We start from the raw sequence: 24,739 nt of genomic DNA, 5'->3' as shown, positions 1-24,739 counted from the left end.
TAGTAGAATGGATAAAGAAACTCTGGTACATTTACACTATGGAATACTACTCAGCTATTAAAAACAAGGAATTCCTGAAATTTGTGGACAAATGGATTGAACTAGAAATTATCATAATGAGTGCGTTCACCCAGAAGCAAAAAGAGACAAATGGTATATACTCACTTATATAGAGACACTAGTCCAAGGGATAAGTCCCATGAAAAACTTTACTTACCAGGAAAATGGGTCAGAGGGGAGGACATCCTATTGAGACTTTAGGTGAGAGTAGCATGGGAGAATGGGGAAATAGAAGGATCCAGAGGGTCCTGGAAACCTACAAGAAGAACTTTATGACAGGCAGATGTGGGTCCTGGGGTCCTCTTCAAACTATGGCACCAGCCAAGAAAAATACAGGCAATAAACTTTGAACCCCTACCCAGACCTAGCCGGTGGACAGGACATTCTCCACCATTGAGTGGAAAGTGAGATCTGACTTTCACACGAACTCTGGGGCCCCATTTCTGACCACATCCCCTGGATGGGGAGGCCTGGTGGCACTCAGAGGAAGGATAGCAGGCTACCAAGAAGAGACTGGATACCCTAAGAGCATATATAGGGGGAGGAGATCCCCCTCAGTCACAGACATAGGGGAGGGGAGTAGGGGGGAAGCAGGAGGGAGGGAGGAATAGGAGGATACAAGGGATGGGCTAACAATTGAGATGTAATATGAATAAATTAATGAAATAAAATTTTAAAAAAGAAAGATGAAGTCCTCAATGTATTCTCAGGAGGATGATTGTGTTCCAGAGCTACACAGAAATGTTTACCCACCAAGAGTGGCCTGATTAGGAGGAAACACATAGCACAATGTGTCACGGACCACCGAGGGGGCTTTTAGCTGTGGAGAGCAAGGGTCCTAGGATATCAGGTGGGGATGGATTCGGCGCGACAGACAGACATGAACACAAGGGAGGTTCAGTGTTACTGCCAAAATCTTTACTTGAGCTCAGTGGTTTATACAGTCATGACAGGAACTTCTGCTAGCTACAAACCACAGTTTAAGAGATACAGATCAGGTTACAAAGCGCAAAGTACAGCAATAATCAGAAACTAAAAGTACAACAAGGTCCTCTGGCTATGCACAAGGGCCAGAGACAGACTGTGGTTAATCACCTGAGAAGGTGGCATGAGCTTTTCTTAGAATTTGCAGTCAGCTAGGCAAAGCTGGCTCTTTTTCAGGCATGTTATTATAAACCGTTTTTACCCGTTAAAAAAGTACAAGTCTGCACATCTGTAGCCCATACTTAGATAAAGTTGTTATATTTCTTTACACAACTTAATATTTCTGGTAGTCCCATACATTGTAAACCAAAACAATCCCATGGGCTGCCATACTTTACTACCACCTTGGTGAGTTGTGTAATTATGTCATTTTTTCTCTGCTGCAGTTAAAGTGCACCATGGAGGTCTGGCCCTCAAGATTCTTTCCCAGGGACTCAGGTCCTAATATCTTATCTTTTTACCATCCTTAGTAACCCATCGTGTTAAATCCTCATCATACACTCCTGTATATGGTAATGGAGGGTAGGGAGTGGTTCTTACAGCTATGGTCCTCTGTATTTGGGTCTCTGTCACCATTTCCCTTCAATCCAGTCCTAAGTTTGTCCCATTTTCTGTTTTACTGGGAACTCCCTGGACTGCTTCATTCTCCTCGCTATCCTCACATTCCTGGATATGCCTTCTCTTCCTAGAATTCTTTAGCCTATACTCCAGCTGTTGCCATTTGTCAAGTGCCTCCTGTACAGTTGCATTTTCTTTCTGTATCAACTGCACACAAACACCTTCACCCCCAAGGTGTAGTTTCATTTACAGTCATGCTTCTGGTAATGTTTAATATAAGACGTTCAGCTTTCTGCGGAACTATTTCATCCATGGCCTCAGGGCAGGGACAGCTCTCTGGCTCCCTTGTCCCTAGGGCTGGCTCACCTCCTCTATGATCCATGCTGCCCTGGAGGCCACTTTGGTATCTTTCCATGGTCTGCTGCTCCAGGCTATGTTGAAACAGTTCATGTGACTGCCCCTGGTCCTACAATGGCCAAAATACATGTTGATGTCCCTGGCCTGAGTTACCACCTTGGACTGAGTCACTGACCGAGAGCATCCTGATGTCTGTAGGCTGTGCTTCTGCTGGGGGTCATGTTGATGTGAGTGGCCTGCAGTGCCATCTGAGGCCATGGTGATGTTCGGGTTGTGCTACCTTGGAGGTCCATGTCTGGGTCCGTGGTCCTACTGTAGCCAGGGTCTCTGTGGATGTCTGAGGCCCATGTTACCACCTAAGGCCATGTGGATGTCTGTGGTCTGTGCTGCAGTCACAGTGATATCAGTGGGCTGTGCTGCTGCCAAGGGCCACATTGATGTGAATGGCTTGGGTTGCCACCTGAGCCCTGTGCTGCCACTGAGGGCTATGATGGTGTCTGAGGCCAATATAGCCGCAGAGGGCCATGTTGATATCCATGGTCTCTACTGCCATCAGAGACCATGCTGAGGTCTGTGGCACTTGCTGACAATTGAGACCACAGGAATGTCTGTGGTCTGCGCTGTCACCAGAAACCATGTGTAATTTCATGATCAGTGTTCCTGATGACTGTAAAGGACAAAGGAACTAACTTTGCCATGGTATTGATGACTGCTGACTCACAGTTGAGAAAGAGGCACATAGAAGGCTTCTATGGCAATCTCTACACCCATGCCACACAGCAGCATATATAGAAAGCCATCAAAGAGAACTCTTAAAAATTGTAATAATAATGATCCTGAAGTATAGATCTCTTACAGTTGATGGCATCTGGTGGAGGTGCAGGTTGGGAAATGACCCGACCTGAGGGGTTCGACTAAAACTCGGGAGGAAGGTCACCTGCTGAGGATGCAAGACACAAAGAAGGAAAGCAAGTCTGATTGATCCAACTCTCAACTTTATTAGTCAGGTAGCACCTTTTATAAGTCAGAAGGCAGGGAAGCATATTGCTACAGCAACCCAGCTGCAGGCTTTTCTCAAGACACAGGGAATTCCAGGCAGGGTCATAATGTCCTGCCACACAGAGTACCTTGCTCTGTCTTTATCTAGCTTTAGTCTAACTGTTGACTCACAACAGGGTCGCTCCATCTCTATCTGTCTTTAATCTAACTGCTGACTCACAACAGGGTCAGCTAGTTTCTGGTGAAAGGCAAGCTTTGGGAAAGACAGAGACTTAAAGGTCCAGACTTGGACAAGATGGCTGAACATTGGCCATATGGCCTATCATCCCCAACATGGAAAGACTCAGTTTTCTTTAAGAGACTGGCCACTAGGAGTTTGGCCATGCTCCAGTGGTATATGGGCAACAGAAATTGGACTTGTTTTTTTCTCCTTTTATTGGGAGAAGGGGTCCCAAAAATAGGAGGCAGACCTGAGAGGACTAGGAAGTGATGGTACTTGGGGTCCATGATGTGAAATTCCCAGCTAGTCAATTAAAATATTATGAAAAAAGAATATTGTACTGTCCTTAGAAGACATTATGTATAAAAATTAAAACCCAGAAAGACCATCATGATATGTACTCAGTTATAAGTGGATATTTTCTGTAAAGTAAAGACAATCATGCTACAGCCTACAGACCCAGAGAGGCTAAGTAACTAGGAAGGCTTAGGGGGGATGTATGGATCTCCATGGGAAGGGGAAATAGAATAGATTTTGCAGGTGGACGAAGGCATGTGGGATTGGGAACAAAAGGAATCAGATGGGTAGATGGGAGGGAGAAAAAACTGGGTGAAACAGCTGGAATTGAGGGGAATTTCAGGGTCAGTTTGAAACCTAGTACAATGCAAACTTCATGGAATCTACAAGAGTAACCCACAAGATTGCTAGTAATGGGGCACAGAGGGCCTGAATCGGCTATCTTGTGTAACCTGGTAAGGCCTCAGGAGGAGAGACTGGGAAACCAATCCAGCCACAAAACCTTTAACCTAGTTTTTTCCTGCCTGCAGAGTGTGCTGGGACTGGAGCCTAGCAGAACTATCATTAAAGAGACCAGAGAGACTTCATCTAGCAATGGATGGGAGCAGATTCAGAGTACCACAGCCAAACACCAGATGGAGCTTGGGGAGTCCTGCTGAGGGTGGGGAGGAAAGATTGGAGGAACCACAGCGGTTAGGGACACTAGGAGAACATGGCCACAGAATCAACTGGCCAGGACTCACAGCAACTTGAGAGATCAGGGAGCCTATAGGGTGCTATTATTTACTTTTCTGTTGCTGTGATAAAATGCCACAACCAAGGCATCTTATAGAAGGAAAAATTTATTGTCCCAGAGGGAAAAGGGTCCATCATGAGCCAGGTGTGGTTGTGTACAACTTTAATCTCAGTACTTGAGAGGCAGAGGCAGGAGAATCTTTGTGAGTTTGAGGCCAACTTGGTGTACGTAGTGAGTTCCAGGCCAGCCAAGGCTACTTAATGGGATCTGATATCAAAGAAACAAACAGACAAAGAGTTAATCATTTCATTATGTAGGAACAGAAGAAGAAAGATCATACCTTCAAATGCAAGAAAAAAAAAAACGAAGGGGAAAGAGACAGAGAGAGAGGGAGGGAGGGAGGGAGGGATGGAGGGAGGGAGAGAGGGAGAGAGAGAGAGAGAGACAGAGACAGAAAGAGAGACAGAGAGAGAGACAGAGAGAGATTGGGCCTGGCATGGGCTTTTGAAACTTCAAAGTTCACTCTGAGAGACACATGTCTTCCACTCTTCCAACAAGACCACATCTCCTAATCCTCTCCAAACAGATCTACCAACCAGGGACCAAGCATTCAAACATATGCTCCTGTGGGAGCAAGTCTCGCTCAAGGGCCCCCAACCCTGTGCCACCAAATGAGGACCAAGTGTTCAAATGGCAGCGACTATGCTGGACATTTACCACTCAAACCATTACAGAGCCTATGTGTGGAAGGGAAGGATCTAAGAGGAGTTAGAAGGTAGAACAAGAGGGTAATAGGTGGCTCATTACCAAAGGCTATTCATTAATTATGAGCTATTGCCTGGTGCCTGAGAGTTTTTGTGCAGCAATCATTATCTCACATAGTTTCTGAGGGCTGACACTTCCGTAGTCACACTTTACGAGTCACCTTTGACTCAAACAAGATCCTTTTTTATGTTTTGACTCCAGCTGTCAGAAAAAGCTGCAGGAGTATAAAGGCTAGGTCAAGGCTAGAAGGCCTGTTTTCAAGATACCACTCTCAGTATGCAGTTCATCACTCATGAGCCTCTGTGCAAGGACTTGTGTTCGTTGCTTAGCTGTTCACTGTGACTGACCACAGAAGGAGTTCTACCAAGACGGCATCTAATGTATCTGTGTTTAAAATTTTTTTTGTTAAAATAAATATATAAATATAACAAGTAGAAAAGGCAAGAAAATCATTATCTCTGCATTAAAGATGTGGTTACTATGATATTTTAGCAAAACCAAAAAGTCCCAGTGCCAGGCTCAGAATACTTCTTTATGAGCCAAGGGCACGAAGACATTCACCAAACAATACAAGCTATTGTCATTGCTCCCTGTTGCCTGCCAGAACTGGAGGGTTAGGCCCTGTTGCTGAGGATACCACATCCTTTGAATGAAGAACACAGAGATATCAAGCTAGAATTCATCTGGAAGGCTCTTCTCTCCTGGTTAGCTTTCATAGAGCTGGGAGGAAGTATGCGGCTGTTGGGGCAGGGGGCAGGGAATTACCAATGTCTCATTGAGCCATAGACTCTGGTGAAGCAGGATTATTTTGGGGGGCATTTGCTGTCCCCCTTTTTGTTTAATTATCTATTAGGGGTTTCTATCTCACTTTAGACTTTTTAGCTTCCAAATAAGAGACACAGAGACTTATTAGACTTATAATAAACTTTAAAGCTCTGGAGCTGGGCAGGTATCAACCCTCTAAGCTTTCTTTGCTACTTCCCAGCTGTGTTCCCCAATATTGCTTGCCATATTCGTCCTCTCTGTTCTGCATCTGCTCCATCCGGCCATGTCCTCTTTCTCCGTCTTTTTCCTTTCTCTTCCTCCTCCTGCCTGAGACCCCAAGCTTGGGAACTGAAGCCCCGCCTATCTCTCTTCGGCTCAGTTACAGGTTGTCCAGCCTTTCTTTATTAACCGCAGATAACTGGGGAGCACAGCTTACACAACATTATTCAGTGTATGTGAGAATGCACTCGTATGGACTACAACCAGATCTTGGGGGACCAGGATTTAGTATCTGAATACATACACCACTAGACCAACCCCCTAAACACTCTGGCTCTTATATTACTAACCTGAAAGCAAGATGTATCCACTAGTGCAATAGTGAGATGATAGCTATGGGGGCAGCCAAACATTTTCTGATTGTTTGTGAGTCTTCACAATAGGGAATTCATGCCTGGTAATGTAAGTCTGGTCATAAGCCCTGGGGCTATTTACTACTGTTGTCAAATTGCATATAAAACATGTGTCATATTAGGTCCAAAACTTTCCACAGACTTAAGAGGAAGGAATTCATGCCTGGTATTATAAATCTAGCCAACTACCCATAGCTGGTGAGATCATGAACCCTGGATAGGAACCCACCTATGCCACTTTCCTAAAACAATATCATTTCTACATATTTCTCCTTGTACCTGAAGAAAAGTACAGGTCTCACCCCTCATCAAAGAAACTTCTTTTTATAGCAGAGAGAGACCATTATGGAAAGCCACAACTGGCCAAAATGCAGAGAATAAAATGAATGTGAGTGCCTAGCTCCAATCAACACATCTACAACATAACCTTTACGCTTATGGCTCAAAAAGCATTGTGGAAGAGGAGACAGAAAGAGCCAGAGCACCCGGATAACTATTGTAAGAGAGTTGTTCTATATATGACAAGAAAGCTACACCTATTAAATCTAAATAATATGGTCATCTAATTAAGACCTATATAATGACACCGCCAGCTGATATGTCAACAACTGTCTTAGTTAGGGTTTTTTATTACCGTGAAAAGACACCATGACCATGGCAATTTTGATAAAGGAAAACATTTACTTGAGGCTGGCTTACAGTTTCAGAGGTTTGATCCATTATCATCATGGTGGGAAGCATGGCAGCATGGAGGCAGACCTGGTGCTGGAGAAGTAACTAAGAGTTCTATATTTGAACCAGCAGGCAACAGGAAGAGAAGTCACACTGGGTGTGGCTTGAGCATCTGAGATCTCAAAGCCCACCCTCAGTGGCATACTTCCTCCGACAAAGCCACACCTACTCCAACAAGACCACGCCCCCTAATAATGCCACTCCCTGTGAGCCTATGGGAGCCATTTGCATCCAAACCACCAAGCACGGACAGGGAAATCTCGCAAGGGCCCACCCCCACATGAAGAGCTCCTGAAGAAGACCAATCTTTCCCAGGGATGTGCCCTGGTAGGTTAGTCTCAAGTAGTCAGCTCTAAATCGATAGACATAAGAGCAACACTAAATGGACTCAGAGGTTATGAATTTAAGTGGGAGCTGGGGTAGGTAGGGGTGGCACGGTAGGAGCTGGAGGGAGGAGAATGTGAATACTATATGCATGTAGGAAGGCCTCTTTAAAACGTGCTTTTGAAAGAAAAGGAAGGCATGCCTATAAATCCCTTTTATGAATATTTATCCTGATACAGAAAACATAAATTACGCAAACAACAGCAAAAAATTATATGCCAATCTCCTTGACAAACAAAAATTTATTAAATTTTAAAAAATTTATTCATTTTACATCCCGGGGATAGCTCCCTTCCTCTTTTCCTCTCAGTCCCACGCTCCAATCCCCATCCGCCCTTTCCTGTTCCTTGGGAAAGGGGAGACCCCCTACCCATCCACCTCAGCTCCTCAGGACTGAGTTCGTCCTCTTCCCCTGTGGCTGGCAAGGCAGTTCCGTCAGGGGGAAGTGATCGAAAAGCAAGCAAGAGTCCATGTCAGAGGCAGCCCCTGCTCCCCTCACTGGAGGACCTACATGAAGACCGAGCTGCCCATCGGCTATATCTCTGTAGAGGACCTAGGCTCAGTCCACGCATGGTCCTTGGTTGGTGCTTCAGATTCCACAGCATGCCCCCCCTTGGGTCCTGGTTAGTTGGTTCTGTTGACCTTCTTGTGGCGCTCTTGTCACCTCAAGGTACATTTATCCTTCCCCTCACTTTCCCACTGTACTCTCTCTATGCTTCTCCCAATGCTTGGCGGCTGTGAGTCTCAGCATTCTGTTTTGAACCACTGCTCGGTGGAGCCTCTCAGATGACAACTCTGATAGGCTCCTGTCTGCCAGCACAGCCGAGTATCATTAATAGTGGCAGGGGTTGGTTCTCTTCCACGGGGTGGGTCTTGGATTGGGCCAGGCATTGGTTGGACATTCCCTCAATCTCTGCTCTATCTATTCTGACAAAAAAAATTTTTTTTAATCATTACTTTCAAACTGAAGAACACTCCCAGGGCATATGCCTAGGAGGCTGCAGCTGGACTTATTTCCTTGGTGAGCACAATGCTTCTGAGTAGCTCCAGCCCCCATCAGACATAGAGCACCTGGGAGGCCCCTTCCTGTCCATTGCAGTGGTGATTGTGGCATATTCAGTCGACTTCAGCCCTGTCTATTATCCAGGTGAGGACTGAATGCCCAGAAGGCTTCATTCCAGTCCTCAGTCCCCGTGAGGACTGCTTTTCAGTCTCACCTGATACCCGCGTGTGAACTGTGCACTCAGGAAGCTCTAGCTCCATCTGCCTTCCAGTGAGTAGCATGTACCGGGGTAGGCTGCTGCTATGGTGCTGCCTATTGTCCCAGTGAGGCCTCTATAGCTGGGAAGGCAAAGTTCTCCCTGTCACCTAGATGAGCATAGAGCACACTGGCCGACTCCAATACTATTGTGAAACTTCACTGACCTGCCTGTGATATATATAAATAAGGCATGGACATTTCTATAGAGTTTAAAGCTTAGGCCGTTTGCTGGGGCCTGCTCAGCTACTATCTAAACGTAACCTGACTGTTCTGGCACTATGATAAGCCACATGGCTAGCTTGTTACCTCCCCACTCCACTCCAGTCAGTGTCCATTCCCTTCCACAGCCTCTTGGATTCTCCCACTTCAGCTTGCCTCTTCCTGTATCGCTCTTTTCTACTGCAAGCTCCGCCCTCATACTTCCTGCCTCAGCTATTGGCTGTCAGATCTTTATTAGAACTAATCAGCAGCAAGACAACACCGGATCCATCTCATAGATTGCCTATAGGCAAAGAGGGCTACCTGACCTCCGTGGAAGGACAAGACTTTACAAATATAAAGCGAGTGATGGGCCATAGAAATTACAACACAAAAATCCTGACAGCACTTAGCACTCTACTGTACAGGATTAACAACTGAAAATACAGAGTACACCTTCATACAAAGTCAGGAGGCTTACCCTAACACAACTCTGTCATGGCAGCGATAACTACACGCTAGCAGTATCTAGTGAACAAGGTAAACACTCTGATATAATAGGGATAAATCAAAATAATACACAAATAAATAAATTTAGCTAACAACTTAAATCCAGATGTATAAATTCCAGTGGAAAACTCTAAGCCACATGAAAAATCAGGCAATGCAACTCCTCAGAAAAAAATCTATCTTACAGAATCTCTAGTAAATGTGAATTATGATGTAATTCAATCTTTGACAGACAACCAACAACCTAGCCTACTATTCACAGCAAAGCTACCACTCGTCACTGACAGAATTCTGCCTAAAACTTGGCAAGCTTGGATGCAGGCAGAGTCGACAGCCAAACTCTGCCAAGACAGGATAAGCATGTTCTCAATAGTTCCTGCCTCACAAATATGTCTGTCAGATATACTGGGCCAAAAGCCTGAAGATGATGCTCTAATGTTTTAGAGAGTTATGGGTGACTGTTCAGGCAGCAAACTGTCTCTGTCACTTTTATTTTTAATTTGGAAGCTGCTAACCTGCACTTCCTGTTTACTCAGGTAAATGAGTTTACTCCTTCTCAAGTCTCTTATGTCGTTGAAGACCAAATAGTTTAATTTAACAATTAAGCTTAATTGTTTAGGGATTAAAATGTTTTTAGGTCTAAATAAGTTGATAGAGATGAGAATTTTAGACTCACTGAGATAGGAAAATGTCTTCTTAAAGGTTGCCAAATACAAACTGCCAAAACACTATGAATGTAACATGGATATAATTCCTGATTGTTCTGTGGTTCTTATTATAGGATGTAGTTTAATTTATATATGTGTAACAATAAAAAAGTATATTTTAAAAATATTTAATAAAAAAATTTTAAAGCTACCAGTCATAATTGAAGAAAAAGGAAAAATGTTCCAAAATAAACACAGTCTCAATGAATTAACGAGCAATTTAACCCAGCTGTAGGGAAGAAAATTGGAAGACTTATTTATACTGGGGAGAATGACATACCCATCAGGACTCAGAGAAGAATAAACAGCTCTCATATAATAGCTAAGGAAGAGAGAAATAGAAAAGCACTAAATACAATAAAATCAGCAATTCAAAGTAAATAACACCTACTTTAAAAATAACTCCAAATATCAACAGTCTCAATTCACACACCAATTTATACACCCTGGCAGATTCGTTTATTGGCAAAAAGCATCTATTTATTGTCTCTAAGAAACAAATCTCTGTATAAAGACACACACTAATTTAAGATAAAAGCAAAACATGTTCCAAACAAATAGAACTAGAAAACAAACAAGGATCTCTTTCCTAATAGCTGATAAAATGGACCTTAAGGCAAAACTCAGCTGAAGAGATAAAGTCATTTCATACCATTTTAAGTGAACACTACATTGAGAGCACATTACCATGCTAAACATGTATGCACCAAATGTTAGCGCATCTAATTTCATAAAATAAATGCTACTAGAATCAGAGTTGGAGAGCAACTCCTGCATAATAATAGTGGAAGAATTTAATAGCCTATTATTATTTTTCAGATTTTAATTTTTCAAATTTTACTGAAAATAGATTCTTCTTTCATACATTATGTCCCGACCACAAGTCACATTGTAGGCAGGATTGCTATATAACAGGTTAACTCAGGTTTCTTTTCAGAAATTAGTTGTCACAGTTGAAAGGGTCAGTACAGCAAAAGGCTAGACACAAGTTGAACTTTGACAGGTTTGAGTACAGAGAGCATGTCCGCAGAACAGTCCTGGCTCTTTAAGAAAACAGTGCTCTACCTAACTCCAACATCACTAGGCAATACTTGATTTTGGAGTCAGGGTTTCTTTCTGTAGCCTTGGCTGTATTGGACTCACTTTGTAGGCCAGGCTGGCTCCAAACTCACAGTGATTCAGCTGCCTCTGCCTCCCTGAGTGCTGGGATTAAAGGCATGCATCACCATGCATGCTGGCAATACTATTTTTGACTTTGATACAGAAATGAAGAGGGTCCTGTTTAGATTGTGATCAGTCCTACTTAGTGTATTTTGGTGAAACTCAATACAATGGTCTTTTCCCCATTTGTACTTAGGTAAATCGTTGCCTGTCATTGAGGACAGGTATTCAACCTAGATATTCTTTAAGGACATCCTGAGTCAAATTGGAAGCCTGGAGAGATCCCAAATCCTACAGATGACTTTGCTTCTGATCTGTAAAGTGGTTGGGATTCCTCATGTTGCATTGGAGGACGTCACAGCAGCCATTCCCAATCATGGCTGCTAGGTCTCTATCCTTGACAGTGACACTGTCTTTGACAATGGCAATGGGGTCTTGAGCCAAGATGACCTTCTGAGGATTTCCATCCCACTGGACTCTAACCTGAGACCAGACAAGTGTCATTGCTTTGTCCAACCACAGTGGCATCTCCTCCATATAAATGGCACCTTCTCCAGTACGACAGAGCCATACACAGAGACCTGTGTGGATGTCTGGGTGTATGGCTGAAGCACTTTCCTCTCCACTATTGTAACTGAGGTTAATTGTCTCCATTTTCCCTCAGGAACTGGGTGTTAGAGATGACACAAATAGTGCATATGCTTTACGTTTAGTCTTCTTCATCCTCTTAACTAATATTGGTTACTTCTTCACTAAATCTGAGATGTGTATTTATTGAACCAATGACTTCAAAAATAAGACCTTACATTCATGGTTCTTGTCATTCTCAAAATGACCACAGTATACTCAGATGCTAACGAATCATGTTTTGTTATGAGTGTTATGGCAAGTCAGTTTAAGCAAGTGACTTGTGTGTTTTATTGTAAATGTTATGTCAAGTTAGTATTATTTATCCTTGATTCAAAACTGAAAAAAAATACCTGGGCAATCATACAAAACCATAATAGTAGATTGGGAGTATGGCTTAGTTGCAAAGTCTTAGTGTAGCATGTATAAGGCCCTGGATTTAACCCCCAGTAGTACAGAAAATGTTTGAAAATTTTACTTTCTTTATAGGATGCAATGTGGCTAATTGGTAGCGTACTTCCCCCAGTGTACAAGGCCTTCCATCCAATCCTCAAGATTGATTTTCACATCTCTATATAATCTGTATAACCTCTATATATCATCTGTCTGTCTGTCTGTTTGTCTGTCTGTCTGTCTGTCTATCATGAATGTCTAGGGTGAGTGACATGTAGTGAATACATGGAACGTTCCATCTCAGGTTGAGTAAAACACTTGGGTGAATCTTGCTGATAAATTCAAAATTCACCTTGCATGTCTGTGAAGGAGAAAGTTATACATATGGCCTAATGGCACACATGCTCCAAACAGACAGAAAAGGTAAGGGCTCACACAGAGGCATATGAGAGTGTAGGCAGTAGTGTTCAGGGTCCAGTAAATTATTTAAGGTCTTCGAAGTATTGTACCATATCATCAAATTGGAGAACCTTCTAGTGTGGGATACATGTCATTAATATAACCTACAGAATTAGCGAAGACATTTTGGAAAAGACACTTTTAAATTGATAGCTGGATAACAGAAGTCACGTAACATTCAAAAGGGAAATTGGAGAGCCAGAAACTGAACTTGAAGGTCATACTGGAGGGTTTTGAACAAATACCACCACTGTTTTCTTCTCTTCCAGTGGGACATGGTATGTAGATCTCAGGCACTAAACACAATGCCTAAATTTTTATTCATGACTGGCATGTTGGTGGGAAACATTCTAGGTGGCCATTTAACAGACAGGTGAATTGGCTCTCACCCACAGCTCTCTCCACATGTGTTCTCGTGATTTTACTTAATGTATTACCTATTTATACATTCTTATCTATTCTGAAATGAATTACAAATTTAAGAATAATGTATATATTGTATGAATACTCGTGAAATGTATAATTCATATAATTCATGTTATAATGTAAATATACTATTGAGAGCTCATCAATCATAAGTATTGACCACCTGTTAATATGGTTGCTCATGTAAACTCAGCCCATGTGCCTTTGTTCCACTGGGCAGAAATTCTAGTAGTCTATGAAATTCAGAAATCTGTTTCTTATGTTAGATCTTCCCATATTATCAGTCTTCATTCTCAGAGGTGCTTATTTCTTTCCTCAAAGCTTTCTACAAGTCTTTCTGTTGCATGGCAACTCTCTTATAGCCTCTACAGGGAAGGGGAATGTTGTTCAAGGTCTATAAATCCAGGCTCAACAAAGGGTTTTTATGCTCACAGACCAAATTTTCCTGTGATATCATGTTAGTCGCAATCTCTGCAGCACTGGTTCAGGTACTCAATATTACATACACGGTGTGTGCTCCATACTATGCTTATATGGATGTGTTCCGCTTACCAAAGGCTCACATGTTTGCACACTTGGTCTCCAGCTGTTTGAGTTATTTTTCAAGGTGATAAAAATGCTAGAGTTGGAACCTGACTGACAGATTTGTTTGCTTTGATATTAAAGGAGGTACCTTTCATGTCTAGTCTGAAATCTACTTACCAGTCCAACTCCAAGTGAGGAGCTCTGTCACATGCTCCTACCACCATGGAACCCTTCCATCCTGACTCATATACTGTGATGGACTGTGTGCTCTTTTTTTTTTTCTGATTTTAGCAATTAAAAAAAATTATTTTATTAATTTCTTCATATTACATCTCAATGGTTATCCCCTCCCTTGTATCCTTCCATTCCTCCCTCCCTCCCATTTTCCCCTTACTCCCCTCCCCTATGACTGTGACTGAGGGGGACTTCCTCCCCCTGTATATGCTCATAGGGTATCAAGTCTCTTCTTGGTAGCCTGCTATCCTTCCTCTGAATGCCACCAGGTCTCCCCCTCCAGGGGGCATGGTCAAATATGAGGCACCAGAGTACATGTGAAAGTCAGACCCCACTCTCCACTCAACTGTGGAGAATGTCCTGTCCATTGGATAGATCTGGGTAGGGGTTTGAAGTTTACAGCCTGTATTGTCCTTGGCTGGTGCCATAGTTTGAGAGTGACCACTGGGCCCGGACTGTGTGCTCTTAAGCTGTGAACCAAAAATAAGTCCTTGCTGACTTAGGTGGCTTCTTTGGGTCCTTTGTCACTGCTAATATGCATGCTAAATGCTTAATTTAGTATGATATAGTGTTGTAGAAAGCTGAATTATTCTTTCTATAATTAATACTGTGAATTATTAAGAGAGTAATTTTCTTTAATCAGCTAGTTTCCCAATGACTGACACACAAAGACTATGATTTATTTTTAATCTATCAGTACTATGCTGGACAGAATCCTAGCTACTCTAATTCTAGAACTTTTAAACCCCACCTAAAAACCAATAACTTGCCAAACTGGTAATTCCCAGGGTGGCATTTTCTCTCTTCCCTTGCCAGAGTTCCTTTCTTCCTACTAGAAAGTCCTGCTTTCCACTTTCTGCCTTTTTGCCCAGGTGATTGGCCAATTAGATCTTTATTGACAGTCACTATATTTATACAGGACAGTCCTCCACAATTCCTCTTTTAAGTCTAGTACAGGACAGTCCTCCACAATTCCTCTTTTAAGTCTAGTAACGGTCTCCTGCAGACCAGGTCTAGGAACCTGTGAAGAGGGGAGAAGGTAGGGAGAGTTGATCTGAGGCAGGGAGAATTGATCAGGTGGTGAACAGCTGGTTAAGGGAAACCAACTGTTAGTGAACACCTAGCTAGGAACTAGTTGTTGGGGAGAGATTGAGGAACGGAGGAAAAAAGAAATACGAGACACAGCCTTATGCAGTACAAACTGAAATGTCTTATAACCCAAGAGAACTTTACTTTTCTGTCTCTCTGTTTCTTGCTTTCTGTTACTCCTTGGGCCAGCCTCAGTACTTTCTTTAAAGTGAAGTTCAATATTTTTAAATTACAGATTACATCATTATTTTTACCATGTTTTACAAGCAATAGAGCATTCTAAAACCAACAAAAGCAAGAGAACAGTCCAACAAAGAAATACAAACAGTTCTGTATAGCCTACAATAAAGCATAAAGCAAAATTTAATCAATTTCCAAGCAATGGTCAGCATGACCTGATTATTATTAGATTTTCCCTGGCTAAAGCCATTGTGTTTACAAGGTTGGCATAGGAATATAGCTTGAGCTAAATGTTCTCTAATAAAGAAAAGACCTGCCTTGCTCCCAGTCCCAAACCAACAGGTGTGCTAGCTAAGCCAAGGCTAACTGCCAAGGAGTCCTCTATTATAAAATATCTGTAAAGCATGACATTCCAAGCCCACCTTCTATTGCTCTCACAACAGATTCTAAAGAAGCTTTTCTCCAGCTACTGTTATGTCAAGGCCTGTACTTGTCATAAACACACTTGCTATACTGGTCCATGAAGGACACGCTGGCTGTGATGCTTCTCCTTGGGGCCCATGCCTATCATCTCACAATCCAGGGCCAAGACTTTTGTCAGGCCTCTGAAGGCCTGTTCCTTCACCAGGGAGAGGGTATTTTTGCTTTGGCCCAGCTTCTTCCATACCAGCGTGGTTGTCTCTGGGCCAGTAGCAGCCTCAGTATCACTGGGATCCATATCATCAACCAGATGTCTTCCTCTGATGATGTGGGCTAATTCATAACTCTGGCATTTCCAATATTTTGAGGTCTCCAACTCAATCCAGACTCTACCTTCCTAGCTTCACAAAATGGCATCTCTGGGCTTCCAGGGCTTCCAGTCAGGGACGCCATTGTTACACACACGACCTCAGAAATTTTCATCAATCACAAAGAAAGATTCCACAACCCCTTTACCTATGGGTGCTTCTTCACTCTAAATTCACGACTACCTGACTGATGCTGCCAAGCTCTGCTGTGTGCTTGGGGTGGAACCTGCTCCCATCACTCAATTTCATTTGTATAAGCTTAGATTTTTTTAAAATGATGTCCTTTCTTGTATAAGTGTTAATTCCTTGAGTTTTTTTTTTTTTTAAACAAATTGAAAGTTTAGTTGGGTGTGATCTTGTCCTGAGCATATCACTCTTTTTATTCGATTTTACATCAGGAATTTCTTTAAATGTCTTGTGTCTTTGAGAACATTGTACCCTTTTTTACTCTGCTTGCTCTTTTTCATTAAAGATCTTCATAAGAGTGATCATTGTTAAGTTTCAAACCTGGAACAACTGGCTGAGGTGCTTATTTAACATATCAGAGTGGACCTGGCCTTCAGATTCTCCCAGCATTCCTCAGTCCCTACCTGTTGCAAGGCATGGCTGGCATACCACACTCTCTACCCTGAACTCTCCAGCCCAGGGTCTGGGCTCCATTTCTCCTGGAGGCTCTTTTTTATATAACCCAGACATTTTAGTTACCTGCAGTCTTTTGCTCTTTTTGTACCTTTGGCCTCCTGGCTGCTGTACTTGGTTTCCCTTTCTCACTTCACGTCTCCATCTCCCAATGTGGTTTAGGGTCATGACCATTCTGGACTCTCAGCTGTGTCTCACTTTCCTTAGATATATTGCTCCAGGGCAGCATTGCGTAATATTACTCTTGGAAAGATATTAACAAATATTAAAATTGCCTCAGTTAGGGAACTGAAAAACAAATCAAAGTACAGATTTCATCAAAGTCCAATTTGATCTATTTGCGGTCTTCTTCATGGAGACATCCAGTGGGGGGTCATTGTTCTGGTGGCTTGTGGGGTGCCTATGGCAGAGTCACAATGAGTTACCCAGGAAGCCGACTCCGGAGACCAGCATCAGGGTGTAGATCTAGTTTAATATGGAAGTTCCCTAGCATGTATACATACAGCAGCCAATCAGCTAAGGACACATCTTGCTATCATCCAATGAGTATGACTAGCCCGCAACCCACATCATGTGTTGGTACAGAGGAGGAACAGTGTGTCCCGGCAGTTTGTCTATGGACAAAAAAGCAGGAAGCAGGCAACAGCCTGGGCTCAGCACCATTTTGTTGGTATCCAGTGTGTCAGAGCCCAATTTTGTGTCCTTTAATAGTCTCAGGTCTTATCCAGCAGCCACAAGAGCTGTTTGCAGTTCTCACGTTCCCTGTCTCTTACAGACACCATCTGGACAGACTGCTCCCTCAATCCGCTTAGACCAGCACAATTTGGTGAATATGCTTTTATTTTTCCATTGTGTGTTTCTATTGCTTTGTTTCCAAAAATCAGGTGCCCATAGCTGTGTGGCTTTATGTTTGGTTTTTAAATTTGAGTCCATTGATCAACTCACCTGTTTTTATGCAAATACCATGTGATTTTTATTGCTATAGCTCTTTAGTAGATCTTGAAATCAGAGATGGTAATACATCTGAAAGCTCTATTATTATTATTCAGCATTCTTTTAGATCCAGAGACTTTTGTTATTGTTTTTGTTGTTGTTGTTGTTGTTGTTTTGGTTTTCATATGAAATTGAGTATTGTTCTGGCTAGTCATATGTCAACACGACACAAACTATAGTTATCTAAAATTCAGGACCCTTAATGAAGAAAATGCCTCCATAAGATCAAGCTGTAGGGAATTTTCTTCACTAATGATTGATGGGAGAGGGCCCAGCTCACTATGGATAGTACCATCCTTATGTTAGTGGTCCTACTTTCTATAATGAAGCAGATTGAACATGCCAGTTGAAGCAAGTCAGTAAGAAGCACCTCTCCATGGCCTCTGCCTCCATGGTCCTACTTAGTCTGAGTTCCTGTCATGATTTCCTTCAATGATGAACAGCAAAATGGAAGGGAAAGATAAATAAACCCTTTCCTTCCCAATTTTCTTTTTGGTTACAGTCTTTAATTGTAGCAATAAAAATATTAAGATAAGTCTTATTCTTTTAAGGTCTATAAAGAATTGTGTTGAAATTTTTGAGAGGATTGAGTTAAATCTGTAGATTGTTCCATATATTTTAGTAGGATAGCCATTTTTACTATGTTGAACTACTAATCCATGAGCATGGGAGATAGTTCCATCTGCTGATAACTTCTTCCATTTTTAATGATTTTTGAATAATCTTGAATAATTTTCAATTCTTCAGTGATCTGAAGTATTTGTTATACAAGTCTTTCACTTGCTTGGTTAAAGTTGTTCTAAGCTTTTTTATCTTATTTGTGGTTATTGTGAAGGGTGTTGCTTCCCTGATTTCTTTCTCTGTTTGTCATTTGTATATAGGAGGGATATGCTGTTTGTTTGTTTGGGATATTTTAGTTAATCTTATATCTAGTCACTTCCCTGAAGGTGTTTATCAGCTGTAGGAGTTATCTGGCAGAATTTTTGGAGTCACGTATATATACTATCATATCATCTGCGAATAGCAACACTTTGAATTTTTCCTTGCAATTTGTATCCCCTTGATCTCCTTTAATTGCTTTATTACTCTAACTAGAACTTCAAGTACTATATTGAATAGATATGGAAAGAGTAAACAGCCTTGCCTACTCCTGATTGTAGTGGGTTTTCTTTGAGTTTCTCTCCATTTAGTTTGATTTTGGCTATCAGCTTGCAGTAAATCGCCTTCCTTATGTTTAGGTATGTTCTCTATATCCTTGATCTCTCCAAGATTTTTACCCTTTAGGAGTCTTAGATTTTTGTCAAATGCTTTCTCAACATGGGATGAACATGCAGTTTCTTTTTTCTTTCAATTTGTTTATATGTGGATTACATTTGTGGATTTTTGCATGTTAAACCATTCCTGCATCTCTGGGATGAAGCTTACTTGATATTGGTGAATGATCTTTTTGCAAAAATAGGTGTGGAAGGATGAAAAAATAATATTAAAGATATATGAGAACACTGTAGATAGACTATTGATGATGGGTAGATAGATATTAAAAAGCTTAACATAATTGCCAGACATGGGGTAGAAGGATAATCCTTCTTTCAGAAACCATGAACTATCAAACAAAGAGCTCGATCTCATGTAAGGGATACCACACCTAGAATTGTTCATCAGGATAAGTCCAAGATCACTCCTAGTCCAAAAATGCAGATTATAGTTTTTTTAAATGTAGTTGTCCAATATAATTTGAGAACAAGACCCTGTTGCTGAAAACACCACATATTTGGTCACAGGACTTGGAGGGACAAAAAGCTAGCACTAAAATGAAAGCATCCTCCTTGGTAGCTTTTATAGCACTACAAATTGCTAGACAATGAGCTGGGAGAGAAAAGACATGAACAGTCATACCTGATTGTGGACACCACACCTAAAATAATACCTAATCCAGCAGCGAGGCCCACTGAATGCATTGTTTTGGGGGACAACCAATAGCTATTGGGTTAGATTTAAGACCCACTCAACAAGAGGGAACCCATGCCTGGTATTGTTAATGGAGCCATTAACCTGTGCCTAGAGAGGTCGTAAACTCAGGAGGAAAACATTAACTTTTGTTAAATGCCTACAGAATCTTACTGTCTTCTAAAGACTTATGTTTAGAACTATTGATTAATTCAGCTCCTGCCCCTACTCAGAAATATTTCTTTTTGCAATGGATTTATGTTAACAGAGAACCAAAAATGTGTAAAGAGCAGTGTGGTGGTTTCAACAGCTATGGCCACCATAGGCTCCTGTGTTTGAATGTTTGGTCTATAGAGAGTGGCAGGCACTATTAGGATATGTGGCCTTATTGGAGTGGGTGTGGCCTTGTTGAAGGAAGTGTGTCACTCTGGGGGAAGGCTTTGAGGTCTCCTGTACTCAAGCTCCATACTGTGTGGAATCCGGTCTCTTCTGCTGTCTTTCAAATCAAGACGTAGAACTCTCAGTTCCTTCTCCAGCACCATGTCTGCCTGGACACTGCCATGCTTTCTGCCTTAATGGTTATGAACTAAACCTCTAAAACTGTAAATCAGCCACAATGAAATGGTTTTCTTTATCAGAGCTGCCTTGGTCATGGTGTCTCTTCACAACAATGGAAATCATAGCTAAGACAAACAGAGGAAAAGGGACTGTGGAATCTCACCCCCAAATGAGACAGTTATCTCACATTCCCACTTTCCAGGTTCATGAAACAAAGAGCAGAAAGATTATAAGTCCCAAAGTACTGGGAGGAGAAAGTGAAACTGTGTATTCTGATATAGGGCTTTGTGCTAAAAAAACTTTCTATAGCAGCGAACTCCTCAGTATTCCTAAAAAAAAAAAAAAAAAAAAAAAAAAAAAAGAAGAAGCATAGTTAGGTTTGTCACAATATTCCAGTCTCTGGTACCAAATTCTGTCTTAGTGACTGCTCTACTGCTCTATTGATGTGAGGAGGCACCATGACACAACAACTCCTATAAAAGAAATTATTTAGTTGGGGACTTGCTTACAGTTGCAGAAGTTTAGTCAATTAATGGCATGGTAGGAAGCACAGTTGCAAGAAGTATGGCAGCAGACAAGCATGATACTGAAGAAGAAGCTGGCTAAGAACCACATCTTGATCATAGGCTGAGAAGGAGAGAACGGGACTGGCATGGGCTTCTGACACCTCAGTACTCACCCCCAGTGACATACTTTCTCCAACAAGGTCACACCTACTAATCCTTCCAATCTTTTTGAAGGATTACACTCCCTAGTGATTAAGCATTCAATTATGTGAGCGTATGAAGGCCAATATTATTCAAAACATATAATACTGAAGGGATTTCCCAGTGTTTGAAGCTTTCGAGAGACTTGGGAAAAAATCTGGAAACCCTAGCACCTCAAAGTTCTAGACAGGCTACTGGGAGAGAAAAACATGAAATGTTAGTGAGCTATGGAGCATGAAAACTAAAATAACTTACCCAGCAATATATGCCCACTAAAGACATTAACATTTTGGGCAATAACCAGTAGCTGTCTGGTTATTTAATACCCACTTAACAAGAGGGAACCCATGTAGGATACTACTAATGAGGCCATAAACCTGTGGCTAGAGAGGTCATAGACCCTGGGGAAGAATATTCTCATTTCACTAAACTGATGTAATGTCCAACTATCTTCTAAAATCTTATCCTTATATCCTTAGATTAGCACAGCTCTTGTCCCTACTCAGAGAAGCTTCTTTTTTTTTTTTTTCAATGGACTTAGGTTAACAGAGGGCACCATGAATGATCAAAATGCTGAGAAAAAGTGACTCTGGAGTGCTTGTAACCAAATGGGATACTTATGTCACACTCCCTCCCCACAAGGCCCTGGAAAGTCTGGTTTGAAAGACCTAGAGTATAGGGAGGACAATCATAAAACTATGTCTTTTGGACATGACAAACTTTCAACACCTGTGGAGACCCTCACAAGATCGGTAGAAGATCAATCTAGTCAATGTTCCAGGATGAATGGTGAGGGAACTCACAAGGCTCCACTCTCAGTTGAGAAGCTCCGTGAAGTGGATGTGTGTGGAGAGAAAGTCAGTTTTCTTTGGTGTGAGCCCTGTGTATATTGCCCATGCTACAGTAGACGTCCTTGCATACATTTGCATGTAGACAACACTTATTAAACTATGTAAGTTTTATATGTATCTAAAAAAAAGAATATGAAAAGTTATTGTGATTATGCTTTTGGAGTTGCGGCCTTGGGTCTCTTCCAGGACTAAGCACAGTTGCTTGCAGGTAGCCTTTGAGATTTCTATCCACTGCCTTGAAGCCACATAAATGTTTAACCCAAATATTACCTCATGGTCTCTTTAGACCTTTTACAGATGAAAAAAAAACAATGTTTTGATGGTTCAGAAGGCTCACAGCCAGAAATTTTAGCAAAGGGACTGTTAAAATTGACCCTGAACCCTAGTACTACCTTTCCTTGCCCTCCCTCAGAATGTTTGTACAGTGTCCAGGAAAGAAGCAAAGAACATTTCAGGACATTAAAGGCGTCTCCCATGGCTGGAAAGGGACCCAGACATTACTGAGAGTGCAGAAAACTCTTACAGCCAGTGGAAAAGATTTATCTGGATTGAAAGAATCATTAGTTTTAACAGAGATAGATATATATTTTAAAATGTGTCATTCACCTACACCTGAACTTCTGCCTGTAGCACAGATATGATCATTCTGAGAATGCTGGAATATGGAGGAGACAGGAGAGTCGATTCAGGCCTGATGCTTACATAGCACTTCACTGATGAGAATGCCAGTCAGCAGGTGTTAAAGCTATTTGAGATTAAACCGTAACAACAACAAAAAACAAAACAAAAAGAACTGATGTTGGTAAAGGGGAGAAACCCAAGAGGAGTTGGCGGGGGAGTGAGAGGTGAATTTGACCAAAACAAAACATATTTATGAAGGAAAATGTAATATGAAAAGAGAAACCATCAGAATGCCTTTCCCACTAGACATTATAACTACTGGTTTCTCCAAGACAGGGTTTCTCTATGTAGCTTTAGCTGCCCTGGACTCACTGTGTAGACCAGGCTGGCCTTGAACTCATAAAGGTCCACCTGTCTCTGCCTCCCAAGTGTTGGGATTAAAGACGTGCACCACCATGCCTGGCTTGAAGTTACTTCTAGAGTTAAAACTTTAGCTATGACTTTGTTAGGGAAAATTTTTATCAGCACAGTCCTCTGAGAGGCTCCACCCAGCAGTGGATCGAAACAGATGCTGAGACTCATAGCCACACATTAGGCAGAGTGCAGTGAGCCTTATGAAAAAGTGAGGGGAAGGATAGAAGGACCTGGAGGGGATAAGAACTTGACAATAAAACCAACAGATTCAACTAACCTGGGCCCATGGGGGGCATATGGAGACTAAAGCTTCAACCAAGGATCATACATGGACTGGACCTAGGTGCCTTACACATATGTAGCCAATGGGAAGTTTAGTCCTCGTGTGGGTTCTGTAGTAAGCAGAGCAGGACCTGTGTCTGACATGGACTCGGTTGCCTGCTATTTGAACACTTCCATCTGGCTGTGCTGCCTTGCCTGGCCTCAGTGGAAGAGGATGCACTCAGTCCTGATGTGGAATGATCTTCTTTGGCAGGGGAGGGTGGGGGCAGCTCCTCCTTTCTGAGGAGTAGGGAAGGGGAAATAGGAGGAAGAGGGAGGGAGGCGGGACATGAAGGAGGTGGATAGTGGGGTATAATCAAGTTGTATATTGAACAAATAAAAAGACAAAAGGAGGGAAGAAAGAAAGGTAGTGAAGCTAGTCTGAATAATCATGTGGGTGATTCTCAAGAATATTAACCTATTCTCCCATGCTTCTCTCATCTAGAGTCCCAATAGGATGTCCTCTCCTCTGTCCCAGTTTCGTGGTAAGTGAAGGCTTTCGTGGGACATGCCCCTTGGGCTAATATGCAGATATAAGTGAGTATATACCATTTAAGTCTTTCTGCTTCTGGGTTAACTCACTCATTATGATCATTTCTAGCTCAATCCATTTGTCCACAAATTTTGGGAATTAATTGTTTTTAATAGCTGAGTAGTATTCCATAGTGTATATGTACCACAGTTTCTTTATCCATTCTTCTATGAGGGACACTTAGGCTGTTTCCGTGTTCTGGCTATTATGAATAAGGCTGCTATGAACATGGATGAGCAAATTTTCTTGTTGTTTGCTGGAGCATCATCTGAGTATCCTGGTGGCACTCAGAGGAAGGACAGCAGGTTACCAAGAGGAGACTTGATACCCTATGAGCATATACAGGGGGAGGTAATCCCCCTCAGGAACAGTCATAGGGGAGGGGAATAAGGGGAAAATGGGAGGGAGGGAAGAATGGGGGGATACAAGGGATGGGATAAACATTGAGATGTAACAAGAATAAATTAATTTTTTAAAAAAGAATATTAACCTAGAACTTTGGTATGACCCAGTTATATCTATGTGCCTTAGATATGAACCCATGGGTTTTAAAGTCAGGATCATACAAAGGACTGTCCATAAAATTATAGAATTTCATAATTCAGCTAAAATTAAATGATTGGTGTAGGATTTAATCTTATATGGCATCCATATAAGATAATTTAGATGCCATGGCATCACAGAGAGAGCACCATCTACTAACAAATACAAGGACACCGCATACAAGCAAAGGATGGAGGCCTGGAAAAGAAAACCCTTGGTAGGAGCTAATCATGGCAGCATCTTAACCCCTGATATCTCCCGTGCAAGACTGAGAAAGCAGATTTCTGTTGTTTAAGCTAAGAGAAACAATGAGAGAGAAACAGTTTTCCTTCCATAGTTTATGGAGAAAATAACTTACTTTTCCCCCATAGATTTTCTTCATACTATTTTTTCAGCTTTTAGGAACTTAATTTTATTTCCACCCTTTTTTATTTTCACTCAGGTGTCTGTAGAGGAGCTTCAACCCACTCAGTGGCCTGCACTGCTGACCGGTCCTTATTGGCTGGCTGGGCACTCCAGTCTTCAGTAGGAAAGCGATGGATGGGTAAAGAGAGCACGTACACACC

General features: G+C 41.9%; 1 protein-coding gene and 1 pseudogene across 1 annotated transcript in view; one reads left to right on the top strand and one right to left on the bottom strand.

Annotated features, from left to right (window-relative positions):
* The window catches only part of Macrod1 (mono-ADP ribosylhydrolase 1), an 899,697-nt gene that overhangs the window by 110,405 nt on the left and 764,553 nt on the right, over positions 1–24,739 (bottom strand). The window lies entirely within an intron of this gene.
* Positions 3,889–13,182, top strand: LOC127189791 (solute carrier family 22 member 19-like; annotated as a pseudogene).

This window comes from Acomys russatus, chromosome 5, assembly GCF_903995435.1.
Source record: "Acomys russatus chromosome 5, mAcoRus1.1, whole genome shotgun sequence".
In the NCBI taxonomy this organism is placed as follows: domain Eukaryota; kingdom Metazoa; phylum Chordata; class Mammalia; order Rodentia; family Muridae; genus Acomys; species Acomys russatus.
This window is presented reverse-complemented; position numbering and strand designations above follow the sequence as displayed.